The sequence below is a fragment of the Piliocolobus tephrosceles genome, chromosome 6 (genome assembly GCF_002776525.5).
Source record: "Piliocolobus tephrosceles isolate RC106 chromosome 6, ASM277652v3, whole genome shotgun sequence".
Taxonomy (NCBI): Eukaryota; Metazoa; Chordata; class Mammalia; order Primates; family Cercopithecidae; genus Piliocolobus; species Piliocolobus tephrosceles.
This window is the reverse complement of record NC_045439.1, coordinates 140,250,126-140,271,291: the sequence shown is the minus strand read 5'-3', so window position 1 is coordinate 140,271,291 and position 21,166 is coordinate 140,250,126. Positions and strand designations below refer to the sequence as shown.

At 48.5% G+C, this 21,166-nt stretch overlaps 1 protein-coding gene across 3 annotated transcripts in view; it reads right to left on the bottom strand.

The window, feature by feature from the left end:
* SMAD3 (SMAD family member 3) overlaps nucleotides 1-21,166 on the bottom strand; it is a 130,287-nt gene that overhangs the window by 89,482 nt on the left and 19,639 nt on the right. Inside the window, exon 2 of one of the 3 annotated variants that reach the window (XM_023220780.2) lies at nucleotides 1,942-2,102. The exons of the other annotated variants lie outside the window; for them this stretch is intronic. The gene's annotated coding sequence lies outside the window, so the exon portion shown is untranslated. The remainder of the gene's footprint in view (nucleotides 1-1,941; nucleotides 2,103-21,166) is intronic. 3 annotated transcript variants of the gene reach the window in all.

The window sequence follows — 21,166 nt, the reverse complement described above, 5'->3', positions numbered from 1 at the left end:
CTGAGGATAGTTAGGATGAAGGGGGGAATTAGGAAGGGCTCTCTTAGATGACATTTAAGGGGAAACCTGACTCACATTCACTAGCTGAAAACTATGGGGACAAGCACTCCAGGCAGAAGGAACAGCATGTGCAAACGCCCTGAGGAAAGAAACATAAGGTCAGGGTAGGCTTGGGAGGTTGCGATATGAACCCTTGTTTGGGATTCAGACCCTTATCCTCAAGGCAACAGGAAGCCCTGAACAATTTTCAGCAGATATGACCGATGACAGAGGTACATTTCTTAGAGAACATGCTGGCTGCTGGTGTAGAAAGGGCCCAGTGGAGACGAGGGTGCAGGCAGGGAGACCAGGTAGGAGGGAGACGGGGCCAGAAACACCCTGATTTGGGTGAGAAAGCAGCAATGGAGATGGGGCATTGGATGGACTTAGATATTCTGGGGGCAGAACTGACAGGGCTCGGTGATGTCCTGGATGGGGAGGGAGAAGAAGAGGCTAAAATGATCGCTTCCTGAGGTCTGGGTGGTGGTGCTTTTCACTGGGAAGGGGAGTCCTGGAGGAGGCTGTGCAGATGGCAGGGAGGGCAGGGAAATGAGTGCAGATGAAGGCTTCGATTCAAGACATGCTCAAGCAAGGCCCAGAGACGTAGCACAGCATAGATGTCAACAACGGACCCTGGCCTGACCTAGGGCAACAGGCGGCATAAGCAGGCCCTGTGTTGCCTCAGGCAGGCTGAAAACCCCATGGGATCTCCAGCCAGGGCATCAGGGTAAGAGACACATTCCTGTTTCTCCCTCCTGTGCCCTGTCAGAGAGAAAGGCTTTCCCTTTTCTGGAAGTGCCAAAAATGCAGCACAGGAAACTCATTCTGCTGCCAGAGTGACTAATATTTATCACTGGTATATACAGTAGCCATTCTTCAAGGCCATGAATTTCTGCCCACAGCTAGAGCCACAATTCTCTCAGCCACCCTGCCCAAGCTCAGCCCTGCCTCAGCATTCCACAGGGCTGAATAATACTCTTTGCTTCCCGTAGGGGCTCTGCTTACCCAACAGCCCGGCATCTTCTCAGCATCCTGGACTCACCGCGTACAGCTCAAGGTTCAAAGTTTCCACTGTGGCCATGGAGGTACACCATGATCTCGTTCCCCTACCCCTCCCTACCCATCCTGCCTGAGTCCCCACCACCCAACAGAGGCAGCTCCTCCCTCCCTGTAGAATGCAGAGGAAGGACACAGATGGCAGGAACTTTGAAGAGCGCCTCATCCAATCTTTTGGTTTACTGAGGAGTAAACTGAGGCTCAGAGAAGTCAACTGACTTGCCTAAGGTCACACAACTGAGCTGAAACAAAAACTCCAGGCCAGGGCTCTTTCTTTGGAAAGAAAGGGCCAAAGGTGGCAAGGCCTCCTGACAAATGGCGCCTCCTGTTCAGGGAGGTGAGATGGAGCCACAGGTGGCTTTGATACTGAGAGACCCCCAGGAAGCAGACAAGGCAGAGCAGCCACTGGGACGCCTGCAAGATCAAACTCTCAAAGAAGTTTGCACACAGCTGCACGTGTCTGTCCCCAGACAGCTCTCAGATGGGAAGCAGCTTTCAGTATTGAAAGGGGGGAGAAGAACTGGATCCCAGGACATAGATCCCAGTTCTTAATGGAAACCGCTTCACTCCTGCAATGCAGTTTATACATTTAACTAGACCCAGAGGTCTCTGTCAAGGGAAGGGGGTGGGCAAAGCCCACAGAGGAAGTACTTTCTTGTGTGGCAGTGACCATCGGGGAAACAAGATAACACGGAGTACAGTGATCCAGTGTAAACTTGGCCATTTGTGCCAAGCCCTTTGCCAAAGTTATCCGTCTTCGGCCACCTGACGGAACAGAGGGCACTCATGGGAAAACAGCTGGATAAAGGACACTGCCCAAAATTAGTATGAATATTTATCACTTACTGGGGGCCACAATAAAGGCCCTACGGGGCTGGAATCCTTTCCAATCTCAGGTGTTCCTGGACTCAGGGATAATGAGGGGTGACCGCAAAATGCAGAATGCCGGGGAACACAGAGGACAGCTTCAGAGGGCAGGCCCTTCTTCCAAGAAGCTCCGTCTTCTTCTAGAATCAGACACATTGATTAGTGTCTCTTACCTGATCAAACCTGTTGCTAACCATGACTTGATGTATACAGGGACACCCTATAGCTGTGATGAGAACTGGGAAGGCATTCATTCACTCAAACACTCATTGAGCACCTTGTAATACCAAGTATTGTGCGAGACGCAGGGATTACAGAAGTTGAAATATACCCATTCCTGCTGGGGAAAAGCTCTTGGTTGTCAAAAGTTGGGGGCGGAGGTAGGGGGCAGACAAAAATCCTGAAATCCGATCTTATCTGTCTTCCTGCCTTTGAACGCTGCCACAACAAAACCAGCGGAGGCAGGCACTTTTAAAAGTAGGGCCCGTTGTGCACTTTCTCGGCTACGCACCCGCTTTCCTTCCTCCAGGCTTCCTGTCTCCCTTCTGTACAGTCACCGCCAACTACCCTTGAACGTCAACACCTCTAGAAAAGGTGAAATAATTCTGCCACCTTCAATACTGCAAATAGCCTCTCTAATCAATCCAAGTAAGTGTTTATGGTGATCTAGCAACGAGCTTGGCACAAAGAAAGAGGGCTAGGGTGGTCACTCCCGGTGATGTCAAAGCCGAAACAGTGGATCCGGGAGCACTGATAGTTGGATCCACTATCCTCCTTGTTGTTGTAGCTCTGTTCCAGCTCCTTGTTGCACTGCGAGCTTAGGAAAACCACACAGGGGTGGGGAGTCCACACACAGGCCCACGCCCCACACACATTCAGCTCCACAACCAGCAGTCACGGCTGGAAAGGGTAGCTGAGCTGAGGAAACTGCAGCCCAGGGAGGGTGAGCGGGACTCAGGGGTCCTGGACTCCAGGTCAGTGGCAGACACCAGCAGAACACCTACCCCGGAAGCCCTGGGCCAGACCCGCCCAGCCTTAATGTCAGGGCACAGTCAGCGTGGACACAAAACCATGAATAACTCATGTTTGCATTGTGCTCTGCTATTTTCCAAACTCTTTCCCATCCCTCACTCTCTCCTGATCATCATGCAGCCTTCAATACAGCCAAGGTGGGTCCTGCTATCCCCTTGTCGAGTAATGTAAAGTAAGTCCCAAGGAGGCCGTGTGCCTTGTGTGAAATCACATGGAAAAGGTTCAAGTGTGTAGCTCTTGCATGACCTTGACTACACGACCTTGACTACAACTCTTCTAACTGGGGTGGTGGGAGGCAGGGGGAAGGAGTTATGAAAAACAACAAAAAGAATAGTACAGCTCTGTACAAAGGAAGCTGACAATCAAATTTGGGCAGATGAATGACACACTGACAAGCTGCCTTCACAGAGAAGAGCCAAATTAATGCATTCAAAAATGTGTACTGAGCATGTACTACATGCCAGAGCTGGGAAGTGAGGCAACAGACCATTCACAGACAGTTAAGACTAAGGAGATGGGACCTGTTCTGGATTTGAAAGAAGAAACGTACAGAGGAGTCTGGGAGAGCGTCCCAGGAAACGTAAAGGGGAGCTAAAACATGGCAGCAGTTGTGGAGAAAGCATGTTGAAGAGGAGCTATGATGAGCCTCACCTGGGAGGAGCAGAGGGGCCACACAAAGGTAAATCCAGAAAGTGGTCACTTGGGAGAACTTTAAATACCAAGCTAAGGGACTGCGTATCCTGTCTACACAAACATGGTGTATCCAGATCTTCCCAGTCCATTCAAGGTCACTCCCTGCAACTGACCAGCCAGGACCACCAAGAGGTTCAGAATTCTACCTGTTTAACAGAATTCCCCATCATACATTGGATGGTCTTGTTCCCATCACATCCAGGACAAGTCTATACACACATGTCGGCCCAGAATGGCCCTGAACTAGTACCTTGGACATACAAGTCCCACAGATGAGGACAGATATGAACACTCACAAACCTACTCCACTGCTCAAGAGAATGTGGTGGAAGGCACACTTTCTAAAGGGCCGCATCTCACACATTTTAAGTGGTTTTCACACATTTCTGAGCAAGTGTATGACTGTTGTATGTGTATGAACATAACAAGTTTCAAAAGGGAAAAAACAGTGGTTAAATCTGACTCATCCTACTCTCCTGGCTTTTTTCTTTCTCTCAACATAAACTCACGCACACGAGCATGCACGCCACACATGCACACACACACACACACACACACACACACACACACACACACTCTTTTACAGCATTTCCCCCAAGACTGATTTGAATAACATGGTGGGCCTCGAGGCAGGAAGGATTCACTGGGTCAATTCTCCTCACTCTCACACAAGCTCGCCTTCCAGGTGACCCATGAAAACACAATTTAACCATGAACTTCTGGAAGGCAGGACCTGGTTCCACTCACACGGCCTTAAACAGATCAGGTGCCTCATAATCCTGATTTGATGGCAGAAATAAATATCAGTGCATTCCAAGCCCTGCTTCCCACAGCTAAGACTCTCCTACAGACAAAGGCAAATTCTGCTGTGCCAAGTACAACTCCCAACACAAACCAGTTTGCATTCATTCCTATTTCTTTCAGTGGCACCCACCCTTGGGTTTCATTTCAGTAGAGTCTCAACAGCTAACAAAGCACTTCAATGTCCATCATTTCATGCAGATGCTCACACCAACTCTGTAAGATAGGAGAGGCCAGAAATATCGTTCACATTCAAAGATGAGGACTCTGTGAACAAGCTTTAGATTACTTTCCTAAGGTCATGGAGCCAATCAGTCTCGATCTTGTCATTCCTTGCCTACAGATCTCACCTCAGTTACTGAGAGTATAATTGAACTTCCAAGATCCTGAAACCTTATTCAGATTCTCCCAGGGATTAAATAGATGTTTAATTCAATTACTGCTCAGCCTGTTCCAGTGGCATCATCGTCACCATCATCATTGCCATACTGCCACCGACCAGGGCAGGATAGCAGAGCTCGACCTCAGAGAGCAGGCAGGCCTACCCACTACATGCCAGAGGGTGGGAGAGTCAGGGGGCTTGCTAAATTTGAAACCTTTTTCTGTGTTTAAACAGCTCATTGACTCCCATATGTAAATATTACTATAAGCTACAGTTTCATTTACCCTGTGCTGGGGCCAAGAGGGTTTGAAAGTAGAGTGAGCATAAATTAGGTACTGGAAAGTTTCTTATTTCCTGTAGTGTCAGATGTTTATGGTCAAAAAGAGAAGAAAAGAAGAAGCAGTGTCACATGGCAAGTCTCCCATCAAACACCAAACGTATGTATCTGCACATAATTGGGCCCTTTTGCTAACTGCCCAAAGCGAGTAGCACGACTGGAATTGTTCTAGACACATCCACGAGGACACAGCCCAGGACTTGGGTTGTTTCTATTTCTGCTACACAGCCCCAGAGCCTCCTGAGCCTCACCTCAGGGTGAGACAGACAATTTCCCTGAGCACCCAAGGGCTGCACAAAATGCCAGGTGGAACACAGCTGATCCTCAGTAACCCAGAACATACCCAAAGACATAAAGGAGCTAAAACCCACTTTCCCACTGTGACTTCCCCAACAGAAAGTGAGGAGGCTAGAAGCCAAAGCTCAACTCTGGTACGCTGCTCTGTGCCCTTGGGCAAGTCACTAGCCCTCTCTGGGTCTCTGGTTCCTCATAAAGGTAGAGCCTGGATTGGAAAGTCCCATTCTTTCTTCAGCCTCAGTGTACACATAAATGACCTGTTCCTTTCTGTCCCACCCAACACAAACATATCAGAAACTAAGTCAGTGAAATGGACACCATTAGAGGAATACATTTGATTTTAATATATATTAAAATCATTTTATATGTTTATCACAATATATTGCTATATTTATCACAATATATTAATATTGTAATTAATGCACTCAATACATTAATATATTGATACATGTAGCAAAAATCTACCACGTTAGCCATTTTAATGTATATAACTCAGTGGCATTGAGTTCATTCACAGTATTGTACAACCACCACAACTATTTTGTTCCAGAACACCCCTCAAGGAAACCCTGTATCCATGAAGCAGTCACTCCCCGTTCCCCTCTCCTCCACCCCTGGCAACTACTAATCTGCTTTCTATCTCTATGAATTTGCCTATTGGGATACTACATGGGAATGGAATCATGTGATATGCGGCCTCTGATGTCTTACTTCTTCAACTCAGCATAATGTTTTCAAGGTTCATCCATGTTGTGGCACATACTTCATTTCATTTTTTTTTTTTTTTTTTCTTTTAGTTGGAGTTTCGTTCTTGTTGCCCAGGCTGGAGTGCAAGGGCGCGATCTCAGGTCACTGCAACCTCCGCCTCCCAGGTTCAAGCAATTCCCCTGCCTCAGCCTCCCAAGCAGCTGGGATTACAGGCATGTGTCACCATGCCCGGCTAATTTTGTATTTTTAGTACAGACGGAGTTTCACCATGTTGGTCAGGATGGTCTTGAACTCCTGATCTCAAGTGATCCGCCCACCCTGGCCTCCCAAAGTGCTGGGATTACAGGTGCAAGCCACTGCACCTGGCCACGTACTTCATTTCTTGGCTCAAAAAATATTCCACTGTAGAGTGGAACATGCTGTTGAATTAATTGCTAAGTAAATCATTCACAGACTGTAGTACTATTATCAGTAATAATTAAATAAGATAATCTATGTAAGGTATGGGGCATGTGTTATGCAATCAGTTAGCATCCACTTTTCATCATCAACAAAAATTCCTCATAGCACATCTCGCTGGCGGTGGCATCATCACACCTTACTTGGGAATCAATAGGCTGGAGGTGTCATCCAGAGCCCATCTTCTGAGTACATGAATCAAAACATTTCTGCACAAGTATTACATATTCCCCCAGTTCTCCAATGTGTGCAGACCTCTGGTGAGTAAACCTTCCTTATGCAGTATCCAGTATAAGGTAGCAAAACATAGGAACCCTTCTTTAAGCAATCTTGCCACATGAAATTTACCAAAATAGAAAATCCTTGGGGAAGTGGTGTAATTCTCCATTTTTTCAAAATGACTCACAACAGGATTCCTTTAAATAGTTTTCCCAGTAGTCTTAAAACCCAATTCAATTTGCACAATCAATATTTCAACAACACACCTTCTCTATAGAATACTATGCAGCTGTCTGAGCTGGGCTCCAATATGGAGGACAGTGATGCTTACAAGAAATGATGAACTGGTTGGTGTCTGCTTTTCCCCATAATCAGCATGCTGAATCCGGAGACAGAAGTCCTGAGTTCTTATCCCACTTCCCAGCCCTGTGACTCTGAACAAGAGCGGCTACTTCTTCTCATGTCAGCGTACTCTCAGGAATGCAGAAGTCACAGCCACTTTCTCTAAGGCTGACACATGAATCGAAAGAGCAGCACTACAGAGAGGGGAATTATCATAGGTACTCACAGAGCTGACCCTCACTCAGGACACAGGCTCTGTCCACAGTTTGGAGCAAAAGTCCACATTCGTGAAGCGTTTCAGAACACTGTCCCATCTCCATGGGCTGCCTGACCCTCCTCCACACTGGCCCTCTCAGGAGCGGAGTCCACCCTCCCATCCATGTATGCCCTCCCACCGTCCCCGAGTCTCCCAGCTGAGCAACAGTGGGCCCTCGGACCCCCACCGGGGATGCGTGGGATCCTCCATGCCCACTTCCACCTGCCTTCTGGGGGCTGTGGAGGCCTCCACAACCAATGCAAGCCTCCCCAAGTGTCCTGCGGACAGTTCTCTCCCAACTCCCCAAGCTTGTTTTCTTTAATTAGCTCACTGTGGCAGGAGAAAAACGCGGCCCCACCCTTGAAATAAGCAGATCTGGGCCTCAAATGTACTCTGTGGTTTGCCTCTGTGCTGCCAAGCTGTTCGCCAGGGAGTGACAGGCTACCGGGGCTGAGGAGGCAGGGACAGTAAGAAACCCCTGCTACGTTGAGATAGGCCTTTTTCTTCCTAACATCTGACATTCATTTCTCAACCACAAGCTGGGCTGCACCCCTTCCTGAGTCCCTGAAACCTGCGATTGTGGTTCCAGTTAGAGGACGATTCCAAATCCTGCTGGCTTGCTTGCTCTTTCTTTCTCTCTCTCCCTCCCTCCCTCCTTCCTTCTTTTTTAATCTGCCTTGGGGCGGGGGGGCAGTTTATGGCACAATCCTCTCATCTCACAGACGATGAACTGAGGCCCAAAGTAACTCCTTCTTGGAGTCTCTCAGGACAGTAGTGAGTAGCATTTAAATAAACACTGAAGACTCACCATGTTAGCTCTTCCTAACACCAGTACTTAAGTTTATAAAAGATTTCTCCGCAGGTCATCTCAGCTGGGTCTCATCCTCTAAGGCAGGCACACCCATGGCCGCCCATTTGACAGATGTGTAAACCAAGGCTTAGTGCGGAATGGACAGTCAAAGGTCATGTGACTGACAGTGACAGGGTGAGAGGACCAGGATCCTTGAAGACCTTCAAACACTACACTTTTTCTTTCATTCCAGTAACTTCTACAGCACGGCCTGAAGAAATACTTAGAAGTCTGAGGCAGAGGCTCCCTAGAACCGTACTCACAGAATCTCGGAAGTTAGACCTTGAAGGTCAGGATTCCTAGAGGATACTACTATTGGTCCTAGCCCCCACAGGAATTGTTTCTTCCTCCTCCCCTCATTCTTCACCATCATGACCCTTGCTAGCATTGATTCAATCCCATCGACTAGACACAATGTTAACTCCTCCCTCTGCCCTCATTTCATGCTCATGACCATGCTATAAGGTAGTTACCATTATACCCATTTTATAGACGGGTAAACCAAAGCTCCAAGAGGCTTGAACAACCTGCCCAACATCAAACAACTAGTTAAGAGATGGAGACAAGACCAGGCGCAGTGGCTCACACCTGTAATCCCAGCACTTTGGGAGGCTGAGGCAGGCAGAGAGCCTGAGCTCTCAAGTTTGAGACCAGCCTGGGGCAACATAGTGAAACTCTGTTTCTACAAACAACAACAACAGAAAACAATGAAAATTAGCCCAGTACAGAGGTGCATGCCTGTAGTCCCAAGCTACTCAGGAGGCTGAGATGGGAAGATCACTTAAGCTGGGAGGTCAAGGCTGCAGTTTGCCAGTATCATACCACTGCCTTCCAGCCTGAGTGGTGGAGGAATAACCTGTCACAAAAAAAAAAAAAAACAAAAATAAAAAAAGGACAGAGAGATGGAGATAAGATTTGACCCAAGAATTCAGCCTCCAAGTAGCCCACATTTTTAACAACTACACTGCAACCAAAAGACTGAGGACTGCCTGATGAAGAAATGACTCACCCAAGGAGACTATGCCTGAGTTAAGAGTCAAACTAGGGCCTCTCTCTCAGCTCACTGCTGGTTCATGCCTCTACACTAGGCTGCCCAAAAATTCACAGGAGTAAATGCACAGGAGACCCCAAAAACACCTTCAACAAGAGTATGTTTGTAGCCTCTGAAATGCCTTACCTTTTCTCTCTATCAACAGAGCCACCACCACCTGCAAGCTTGGAATCTTCAGAGCAAGCGTACATGCTCACTTGCCTATATGTTGTTTCTTGGCTCCGCAACCCAGGAGACAATGTGAGCAGACCAGGGATCTAGAGGCTGCCCGTGCAAGACCAGCCTGAAGACCTCCAGGCCCAGGATGCCAGTCAGGGTTGGCTGCATAATTTGTGGGGCCCGGCGCAAAACGAAAATATGGAACCCTTTGTGCAAAAGGCAAAAAAAAAAAGTACCAATCATGGTACTAAAATAGAAAGCTTTTTCTCTTTCTTTCACAGTCTCTCTCTTGATGTGTCATGGTGTTTTTAATTTGCTATTTAATATTATTCTAAGTAAAGCAACATTAAAATTTTAAATTGCATGAATTAGCATGAATTTTACCACTCCTATTTATACTGTGTGATGCCAGTTTTAACTGCAAATATAAAAAGCCTTTAACCAGTATGTGGAATCACCAACATTACATGAATTGTATTTTAGGGCTTGGATATGCATTTTGTGACGTACCAGAACCAGAGAAACATCCATAAAGCTAACTCAATCGTTTTTACTTCGCTTCTCGATAGTGTCCATTCTACCATCACTCTTTATGCTTCCTGGGGAGTGAGGAAGATCTGAGAGGAAAAGGCATTATGGGTGCCCTCTCTTTCCTCTTCCTTCTTCTGTCATCATTTGCAGTATAAGTGGTTGGTGTAAGGGAAGTGACATGATTAATAAAGGATATGATGGGGCTCTTTGGTCATTGATGTTTCTTAGAATGTCATCACCTTCTTTCTACATCCAAGACAAGCTCCAGTTCAGATGGAAAGCATCAGGACCAGGACTGTCAGGGTCCCCGCCTACTCAGTTGCAGATGTGACATCTCATACTTGCTTTGACTCTCACTCAACTCCCCCACATTGCAGGTCCAGCAGAAGTCTGTGCTCAAATGCTACATGTGAATGGAGCAGAAGGCTCAAGGCTCACATACTGCCCACATCTCTACCCATGCTCATGCTCCAAAACACTAGGTCAAAGATAAAATTATTAAGAATTTCAAGATGGGCCAGATGCAGTGGTTTACACCTGTAATCCCAGCACTTTGGGAGGCCGAGGCTGGTGGATCACCTGAGGTCAGGAGTTCGAGACCAGCCTCACCAACATGGTAAAACCCCATGTCTAGTTAAAAAAACACAAAAATTAGCTGGGCATGGTGGCAGGTATCTGTAATCCCAGCTATTTGGGAGGCTGAAGCAGCAGAATCACTTGAACCCAAGAAGTGGAGGTTCAGAGAGCCGATATTGAGCCATTGTACTCCAGCTTGGGCAACAAAAGCCAAAAAAAAAAAAAGAAAAAAAGAATTTCAAGATGGTGACAGCAGAGCATTAAACCAAGCATAGGGCCCTCCTGAGCATGAACTCTATGTGACTGCACTCGTCATGTGCCCATGAAGCTGGCCTTGATGCCAGCCACACCTGTGTAAGGACAGGCTCAAGACACACTTCCACAGCTGTCCTTCCATGTACCGGCCAGTTCATCCAAAGCCAAATTAGGCTAGGACCGCACACTCCGAGGCCCTGGGTCTCAGATATGTCGGCCAAAGGATCCAATACTGAAACACAAAAAGGATCTGGGTTTAATGCTCACCTGCCTCAGGACCAGATGAGCCAGAAAACTTCACTGGCCTTCTTTAACCTTTCTGAGGCTGCCACATTGTGTGACAGCTCCTTTGTCCACCCAGTAAAGCAGGAGAGGTGAGCATGTGGCCATCTTTTGATATGCTTAACACCAAGGGGAGAGGAAGGGACCAATCAACCATTTACCAGCTCACAGCAAGGTGGTACACACCAAGCAATGCCTTGTACACACATTAACTCAATCTTACAACAACCCTAAGAGACAGGTAACATTTTACTGCTGGAGAAACTGAGGCTCAGAGAAGTGGCGTGACCTACGCAAGACCTGCCCAGTCAGCTCAGCTGACTCCTCTGGACTTATCCCCACCCATGGAGACCCCCTCATGCGGCCCTGCCATCCGCCCAGAAGCCGGGTTAAAACTCAAGTGCATTTAATGAAAGAAAAAAGAGCGCAACTCTGACTCCAAACGCTCTGGGACATCAAGTCAGGAGCACCCTGGCAGGGTCTGATAAGGGGTTAAAGCAAAGGCTCCTTTGAGACACATGTTAAATGTATGTGGCCACATCTGTGCCTACATCAGGGCAGCCCCACACATTTCCCTAAATGCCGGTAAAGCAGATCTCACATAATTATGATCTTCAGCTCAGCCCTGGCCACATTAGAAGTATGTATATTTATGAAGTGAAAAGCTCAGGTCCTGCCTCTAACACAGTTATTTACACTCATCAGGGCCTGCTGGAGCAGGCCCTGGATTCCATGTTATCACACCCCGCCCTGCCTGGTCACAGCCCTCTCCTCAGGGTAGCAATTTTGAGCAGAGCTTGAATGAGATTGTCTCGTGCCGAGTCTGCCTTAGAAGGCAGCCAGGTAAATGCCCTCAGCCCTACTCAGGAGGAGCCATGGGGTGGGATGGTGGGATGAGGGAGCCAAAAGCAGGGTGAATAGGAGCAGCTGGTTCTCTGGTCCCAGAAGCTTCACCTCCCATCTTGATGCCACTTCTGGTCACAGCCCTAAGTGTAGGGGAACATCTGATGGCTGGTGGATGGCCACGTCTTCTGACTCGTCCAGACGCAGGCTGACTTCCTGGGTCCCTCACACCACAGGCCACCCCACCCAGGTCTCAGGTGGTCCCACTGCCTGCCCTGAGGACCCCGCCACAGGATGGGTGGTCAAGGGCCTGGAACACTAGAAGTGTGGGTGTGGGAAGCACCGTGGTCACACAAAGAGTCCTAGACCAGAAAATGCAATCTGGGTTCAGATTCCTTGACTGCGTTCCCTTGGGTAAACCATGTGCCTTCTCAGAGACTCGGCTTCCTGAGCCATCAACAGAGGCAGGCACCAAATGAGATCAACGAACATGTCCGCAGCACTTCACAGAACTCTGCAGGCGGGGGACAGTCCATCCTCCTATTGGCCCAAGAGGCTTCTTTTAGGTGCTACCAGAGGCAAAAAGATAGGAACCACCAGCTGCCTTTGCTTCCTTCAGGTAACCACCTCCCAACCGGCGCTACCTCGCATGCCAACACAGCGCTGCAAGTCAGCAGGCGCACTGACCCAGTTCCTCTTTCCCTTCTTAGCAGCGGCAGCTCTCTGGACTCTGAGGCAAAGCAGGCCTCCGTCTGTCCTCTTGGGATCCAGTTTGCTCACATCCTTCCTCTTCAACAATCTGCGCCTTGACCACTTCTTGCTAGACTCCCTGCTTGACAGGGCTGCTGGGAAGACTGAGAGAGAGCAAAGTGCATAGATGACCCCAGTTTGCTACCAGTATCATCTGGGTGCCAGCAGCATGACAATCCAGCCACCCTTCCTACCTCCACTGACAAATCCTGATTATGCACCCCTGCACTGGCAGTGGAATGAGAGGTTCACGGAGGTGGCGGGGCTGGCGTGGGCCCTGGCAGAGGTGTGGATCCTGCAGGCTTTATCTTCACAGGCCTGCTAAGGTGTTCAAGGCAGTTTTTGTGTCCATCATCACACCCGACTTGCATCAACGTAGAGGTTTGACAGATCAGAAAAGTGCAGCTCAGAGAGGTTAAGGATATGCCCCGGAATAGACAGCCAGCTCGGGGAGCCAGGAGTCCTGTCCTGACACCAGGGTTCTTTCCCCTCTAACAAGTGGCCAGGCATGAGTGACAAGACAGTATTAACTGTAGGGTTAGATGAGCACCATTTACAAAGACAGGGTGGGGAAGGGAAGTTATGACTATAGATTCCAAACTCTCAAGTCCAGTCTTCCTACTGACTCAAAGCAGGCTATGAGCCTCCTAAGTGTTCATCACTGACTTTCAGACCACACAACTCAGGAATGGGCATGGTGGCCATTTTCCATGGTGCAGAAGCTGGCTGTTATTGCCACGCCTCCTTCCCCAAAGCTCCAGAAGACCCAGCATATACGGAACATCATGCCTGTTATTACATTTAACCCTCACAGCAACCCCATGATTTGGTATTTCTAGCTGTTTAACAGAAAAAAGAAGAAACCCATTAAGAGGTTAAGAGCAAGGGCAGGCTTGGGCCTAAAGGAGAACAGCCCTGGAGTCCTGTGCCTTTTCAGCTATACCACATTCCTCTGAATAAACTCCCTCCACCACTCCTACCCCCAGCACCCTCAGTATCCCACCACCCGCTTCCACATGGTGCATCGTTGTCTATAATCACGGTTCTCAAGCTCAGATGCACATGAGCAGCCCTCGAAGAGTGTATAAAATGCAGACTGCTGGGCTTCTGCGTCAGGGTTTCTGATCCAAGAGGCCTGGGGGCGGGGTCTGAGACTCTGCATTCCTAGTAAGTTCCCTGGTGATGCTGACGTTGCTGGCCCGGGGCCACACTTCGAGAACTGCTGATGTATAGTAATTTAAAGTGTTCACCTAACAGCTGGGGAATGGTTAAATGCAGTTCATCTACTTGATAAAATATATGTAATTATGAAAGCCACATATAAGAAAATGCTGATAAAATATAAAATTAGAGCATCAGGCTTGCACCCTGTGCTGGTCCAGGTCCAGTTTGCCCTCTGATCCACCCCTCATCTCCCTGTGCTCTGCTGTGTCCTCCCTGGGGCTGAGCCCTGACTTTGCAGACTCCACATCAGGAGGCCTCGGGCAGGGTTTAAATAATAGGAGGCTCTCGTGGCAAGCAGAGGGCAGGAGGGAGGGAGAGGCCAAGGTGTTTCTCCCCTTTCTCCCTTTCTACCTTGGGTCGGCATTTTTAGAAGCAGCTGCAACTGCTCTAGACAGACCCTGGGCTCTGGGAACGCCACCTGTTCCCTTCGTCCCTCCAGCCTAAAGGCGGCAGCGGCCTCCTCCAAGCTCTGGGTCACCTCACCTTCCCATGTGTGGCTTCTCAGCTGCTGTACCACCTGTGTAACCAAGGTCCCGTATTCAATTCCCTTTGTGCTAAATGTCTGATGTAGTTCCTCCTTCCCGTTTGACTAATACACTGATTACAGCAATATAAAAATGCTTATGCAAATGGACAATTCTAGAAGGCTTTTACCTTCTAGAATTAAGAGTTAAACTTATGTTTTCTTTCCCCAAAAAACTTTAGAACAGTGTCAGTTGTTATTAATATATAAAACAGACACCAAGTGTACAATTTAAGAGGAAACAGAGGTGAGTCTTTACGTGAAAAACGTTGGGGATCTATGAATCCATGACAACAAATCTAAGGAAAGCAATCCCTGTACTTTCATTTCTAAAAACACCTTATTTTGGAGAAACCATGGCCACAGCCACAATGATACAACGGTTTCCCCTGAAAGTACCGGGTGGTTATCTGGGGGTGAGTGACTCACTGGTTGAAGAGGTCACATCATGTATCACCGCAACACCGGATCCTCAGCCACTGTGAAGGAGAAGGCTACTGGCAACACCCCAAACCGCCTTCAGCCATTTGTTACCGTGGAGGCAGGTCCTATCTCTCCTGTCAGGCTCTGGCCTGGCAGCCATCCGGGAAATCCCTCCAGAGGACACTGGGGCCTGGAGACGGCTGAGGAAGCAGGAATAATACGCAAGGATGTTCAAAGAATAAGGGGACTTGGTTCAGCCACGTCCACCATGTACCACAGCAGCAATGTGTGTACCAGGGCAAGGTGGTATCTTCTTTTTCCACCATTTCGAGGATCTTTCTCTCCCGAGGGCACAATTAAAATCAAAAGAAACAGACTCCATGAAACCAGACGTTAACAATACAATAAATTCTCCTGGATTCCCACACTGCACTCTAACAGCCCTGAAATAAACAGTTTCCTCCACGAAGCTCAAGATGCAACCCTATAGCAGGTAATCAAGTGCTCAAGTGGGGAGGGAGGGGCTTGGCCTTGGACCAAACACAGTTTGGTGGTCTGTTTGTAATATTTTAGCTGAAACACTGCACACAACAGATCGGGAGGCTTACCGCTGTCATGGGTTACTTTCAGACCCAAGCCAAAGCTGATTTAAAGCCCCAGAAAACAGAGAGGCGGGAGTGCTGGGGAGGGGAACTGCAGTAAGGAGAAGCATCTAGGGCTTTCAGTGAAATGTGAGTCTACCTTCCAAAACCCCAGGGGACTCAGCTCAGCCTCTAAACACTTGGAAAACCAGGATTCAGCCAATAGTGAGTGGTTCACATCAGAGCCCATAAGCAAGCATTGAGAAGTGTTTACCACCCTGCCCCATCCTCCCCAAGAAGTGGACATCATCATCATCATCATCATCATCCTGCCCCATTCTTCCCAACAAGTGACTTGGGCGAATCACTGCCCCACTCAGGAAACTCAGTTTCCCCAGCTGTCAATCATGGGGTTGGACTAGACGATCAGTCAAGTCACTTCTGAACAGGGGAGCAACTTGTGGCAGGGGACTCCTTCACAGCTTCTGAAGGAAATCTGAGTACCCCCAAGTTGAAGTTCAGAGAGGTGAAATGCCTGTCTCATGAGCTACTCAGCAGCAAAGTTGGAATTTTCGGCAAAATTGGACTCCAGACTCCCTGCTCTTCCCACCACCCCAGGACAGGCATCAAGATTCTAAGCGCTGCATTCCTTCAGAGTCCGCCTCTCAGTCCTGCAAAATGGAAAGGCCGGACCCCAAGCAAGGTGAACCCCGACTCCAGCCACTCCCAGTGCCACATGTCACCACCCCCTTAGGGGTGGGTGTACCTGGTGTGCCTCCCCTTGTGCACACTTGTCCACACTCCCACGCGGGGGCAGCCCTCCAGGAGAGGGTGACCCTCAGGAAGCAGGAGCCTGTGTGGCTTCAGAAGTGAGGGCAGCAAACCTCAACACCACTGCTGGCCACTGGTTAGACCACCGAATGCTCCATCCAGCTCATGCTTCCCCACCCCCAGCATCCAGCGGTGCTACCCACTTACTGCCTGGCTGCTTTCTAGCTATATGCCCTGGGCCAAGTCAGCCTCTCCAAGTCTGCGCCTGCTCATCCAGACTAGCACCTACTTCCAGGGACTGTCTTGGAGATGAAACGGAATCATGTGTGGGAAAGTGCTTTGTAAACTGTAAAGTGCAGTACGCAGCAAAGTAGTGGTGTCCCCCTTTCCCAGTGACATCAGTTGGAAAAGAATTCATTCTTTTCTGAGGGACACGAGGAGAGCACAATGCCCACGCACACACACTCCCCATGGGCATTTCTTTCTGAGGCAACACAGTGTAGACAAAGAACTCTGTCGAAGAACTGAGGGCTGGCCTCAGTCCCTGCTCCTGCACTAACTGTAAGTTGTGCCTGATCGCCTACAAAATAGGAATAGGACCACTTTGCCAGTGTCTCCACCCAGGGTGGTTATAAAGATAAAACAATGGGAAAGTGCTCTGCACATGATCAAGTATACAGAGCACTTTCCCACTGGTGTGACTCATCGCCCCACCGGGAGGCTGGGGATGAAGACTGGCATAGATTGAAGGAAATTTGGCTCATTTTTCCGCTATTCAAGATCACCAAGAGGCTCAAAGAAAAAGACAGTAAAGCAGCAAGGGTCATCTGACAGGGACAGCAGATGGAGGAGGTTTGTCTGGGTTTTCTGGGTGTCCCTCTGGGGTCTTCTAGCCTGGCCTCTTCAGAACTAAGCAGCCATACACCCCTTTTTAAAAGGCCCACTTTGCAAGAGAAGGTGGCTAGGTGTGCTCCACTCAGGACTTTTTGTGCAAACGCTTTACTTGGGGTCTCCTGGAGAACTGTGTGGGCCAGGGTGCTGAGGGTCCTTCCTTCTGAGCCTACTGGGCTCTCTGGAGAAAGGTTACCCTGACAAAGGTGACCTAGTCAGCCCTATCCACCCACATGCTCCCAGTACCCCCTTCTTTTTTTTTAGACAGAGTCTTGCTCTGTCACCCAGGCTGGAGTACAATGGTGTGATCTCAGCTTACTGCAACCTCTGCCTCCTGGGTTCAAGTGATTCTCCTGCCTCAGCCTCCCGAGTAGCTGGTATTACAGGTGACCGCCACCACACCTGGCTCATTTTTGTATTTTTAGTAGAGGCAGGGTTTCACCATATTGGTCAGGCTGGTCTCAAACTCCTGACCTCGTGATTCGCCCACCTCGACCTCCCAAAGTGCTGGGATTACAGGCGTGAGCCACTGCACCCAGCCTTAGCATCCCCTTCTTACCCCAGAGCAGCTGCCCCCTCCCACTCGGGAGCATTCTGAAATAGCCTTCCTAGCAGCGCTGAACTAAAAGCGGCGTGAAGCATCAGCCAAACACCACTGTGTCTCCTTCGCTGCCGCCCCACCGCTGGGGCCCTACGCAGTTTTGTTGCATTTGTGGGTTTCTCTCCCACAGCTTTTCTTGCCTGCCTCCCTCCCTTCCATGTGTTTTCACACTGGCTGACGCTCTCCACCTGGCCTAGGCTGGATTCTCTGCCCCAGTGTTTCTATAGTGGGCTTCCCTAGGCCACTTGCCCACCCACCTCACCTCCTCCAACCCAACAAGTAAAGCTAAGACAAGAACAGTAAGATCTCAAGTCAATCGGGAGAGCCATTTAGCATCAAGGAACCCTACTGTGCACCCATCTTCTGGGCCACGGGCTCTAGGGAGAATTAGTCCCAGGTTTGGGGCTCCAGAAAACCAACCGCAGACCAGACTTACACACAGCAACACTTTATTACCCCTCCTGTGATAAAGGTGAGAGTGGGGGATAAACTAACAAATGTGGGCCCCTCCGCGCTCCAGCTCAAGGTTTTTATTTTTATTCTTCTAGTTGAGATGCAGTGATCACGTCTGAGCTGTCAATCAGCTGGGCCATGTCAGTACAAGAACTCTGATCTAAACCGTGGCTTCCAAAGGGCTTGGCTTTCTCCACCCATTTCAGGCAGGGCTGGCATCACAGCAAAAACAATTTCAAAGCACAGAGACCATAAACACAAAATTAAAAGGTAAAGTAAAAAGGGAGGAGATGTTTACTGGAAACTTAAGTTCTGCTGCCCAGAAAATATAAGTCTTTTTTTAAACACATGCACAAACACACACATCTATATAATGCCTCTGCCACCCTCCCTCAACACTTGAAGAAATTCATACTTTGCTCTATACAGGGCTTTCTTATCTGCTCCTGATTACACTCAGCTAGTGACCATGAAATCTGGAATAATCACCTGCCGGGAAAGGAAAGCCATGGCCACAGCCAGGGCCTAACGATGCCAGCCCTGCACTGATGCTCACACAACTTGCTCACATGACAAACTTGAGTTTTCTGATGCACAGATAATCACTCCCAACATACCTGAAATGCAGCCACAGCTGAGAGGGTGCCAGGTGCCTACTGAAATCAAAACCAATCCTATTACACAGTATCTTAGAGTCCAAAAAGAAGAGACTTTCCAATTGAAACTATGCAGGAAATTCAGGTGGACAGATGGTAATCATCAAAGCAGGGATGTGACAAAGAACAGACCCCCCATTTGCAGACAAAGAAGAATCCTAGAGGAAAATTTATTTCTGAAAGTAGAGAATTTGCATGGGAGCAAGAACATGAAGTCATTCTTGCTACCAATGAGGTGCCCCCCAGGGCCGCTTCCCAGAGACACTGGCATCATGTTAGAAAGGAGAAGAGGCTGGCGCTGTGGCTCATGCCTGTAACCCCAGCACTTAGGGAGGCCAAGGCGGGTGGATCACCTGAGGTGAGGAGTTCAAGACCAACCTGGCCAACATAGTGAAACCCCATCTCTACTAAAAATACAAAAATTAGCCAGGTGTGGTGGCGGGCACCTGTAATCCCAGCTACTCGGGAGTCTGAGGCCTGAGAATCGCTTGAACTCGGGAGGTGGAGGTTGCAGTGAGCCAAGATTGCGCCATTGCACTCCAGCCTAGGCAACAAAAGCGAAACTCCATCTCAGAAAAAAAAAAAAAAAAAAAAAAAAAAAGATATGCAATGTGATAGTGGGACCTGAGTGACTTGCTTTTGCTCGCTCAGGTCTACGTTCCTTGATCCATGTGTCCCACTCCACTCTCCATGCTCTGTCTTCTGATCCTCACTGTATGGCCAGGACACAGAAGGTCTTCACTGCTATCATTTGACACTATAGTTCCTGAGGGCAGGAACTATATTTTCCATTTCTCTGAGTGCCTTGACAGATTCCTCATTGATCTGAGAAAATAGCAACCTACATCTGGCATGTGTCTACAACTGCATCTCAAACCTTGTTATATGTAAAGCTTCTCATACCATCCCCCTTCATCTGTGAAAGCCCTCGAGGTTAATCAGCACTGATATAGTCTCCCCTCCTAGGACTCATTTCACACCAATTAAGGATCCACAAGCCCATCTCTTTACCCGAATGAGATATTCCAACCTAGCTGCCCCTTTCCAGTTTGACCTTTTCTGTTAATATTTTAATGCAGACAGTTGTGTCCCATCAGATTTCTTACACTGTGGATACGGATTCCCTTCAAGGGCTGTTTAGATGCTACTGCTGATGAAGTGGCAGGACAGGATGCTCTCAGCCAAAGACAGGGACACTCTCTCACCAAGGCAGCAGGGAGCAACACACATCCCTACAGCCTTCGCAACCCCTAGAATCCACAGCCCCTAGAATCCACCAGAGCAATGCCAAAGTTCTGACACTAAGGTATGCTGCAGTTGGCGAAGGCCTCTAACTTAGTTTCATGAAAAAATTGTGGGCATGTGTAAGGGCCTGTTTAATCCATTCCAGCTCCACCCCTCTGCACCACCCCCCACTTAGTACTGTGAGTTTCTGAGCACAAATAACCAACTACAGATGGTTTCACTACTTCAAAGATGTTGAGAAACCACTGACCCAGAGATAGGAGGGAACTGGGACTCCAAACCTCAGGGCAACTACTCACCACCAGCACTCGTGATGACCAAATCAACACACTTCCAGAACCTAGAGCTGTTCTCTTTCTCTCTCTGTGTGTGTGTGTGTGTGTGTGTGTGCACGCGTTTTTTATTTTTTTGACCAACCACTATCGCTTTCCATCCAGAATAGATGCCGTAACACTGAACCACAGCTTTACATAAGCATCTATGGCTGGGATTCTCAATCCCGGCCACGTACTGGAATCACCTAGGAAAGTTAAAAAATATGGATTTCCCCAGCCTGGCCTGTAGAATGCGAAATTCACTGGTCTCAGGGGCGGTCTGAGCATCAGAAGTTTTAAAAGCAGCCATGGTTGAGAATCTTCTATGGTAACACAACAACAAATTGCAAATCATGAGGAATCAAGAATCCTAGCCCCCACAGCTCACCCTGAACCCCAAACCTCTTTCCATCCTGTCCTCAACTGTAGGCCCCCATTTCTAGTCCAGAGTTGACTATACAGTGATTCTGAAACTATTCAAATGAGTAATCGAGTCATTTCTTTGAATGCAAGTGCAGGAATCAGAACTTTTAAGGTGGAAGAAACTTTAAAATCCTGCTAAGCCAACACCTTCAGTTTATAGAAGAGGAAGCCAGGGGCCAGGGCAGAAAAGTGACTCACCCAAGATCCTGAAGCTGGTTCACAATGAGGCATACCAAGAACCCAGGCCTGCTGCCTCTAATTCTCTCTCCTCCACAC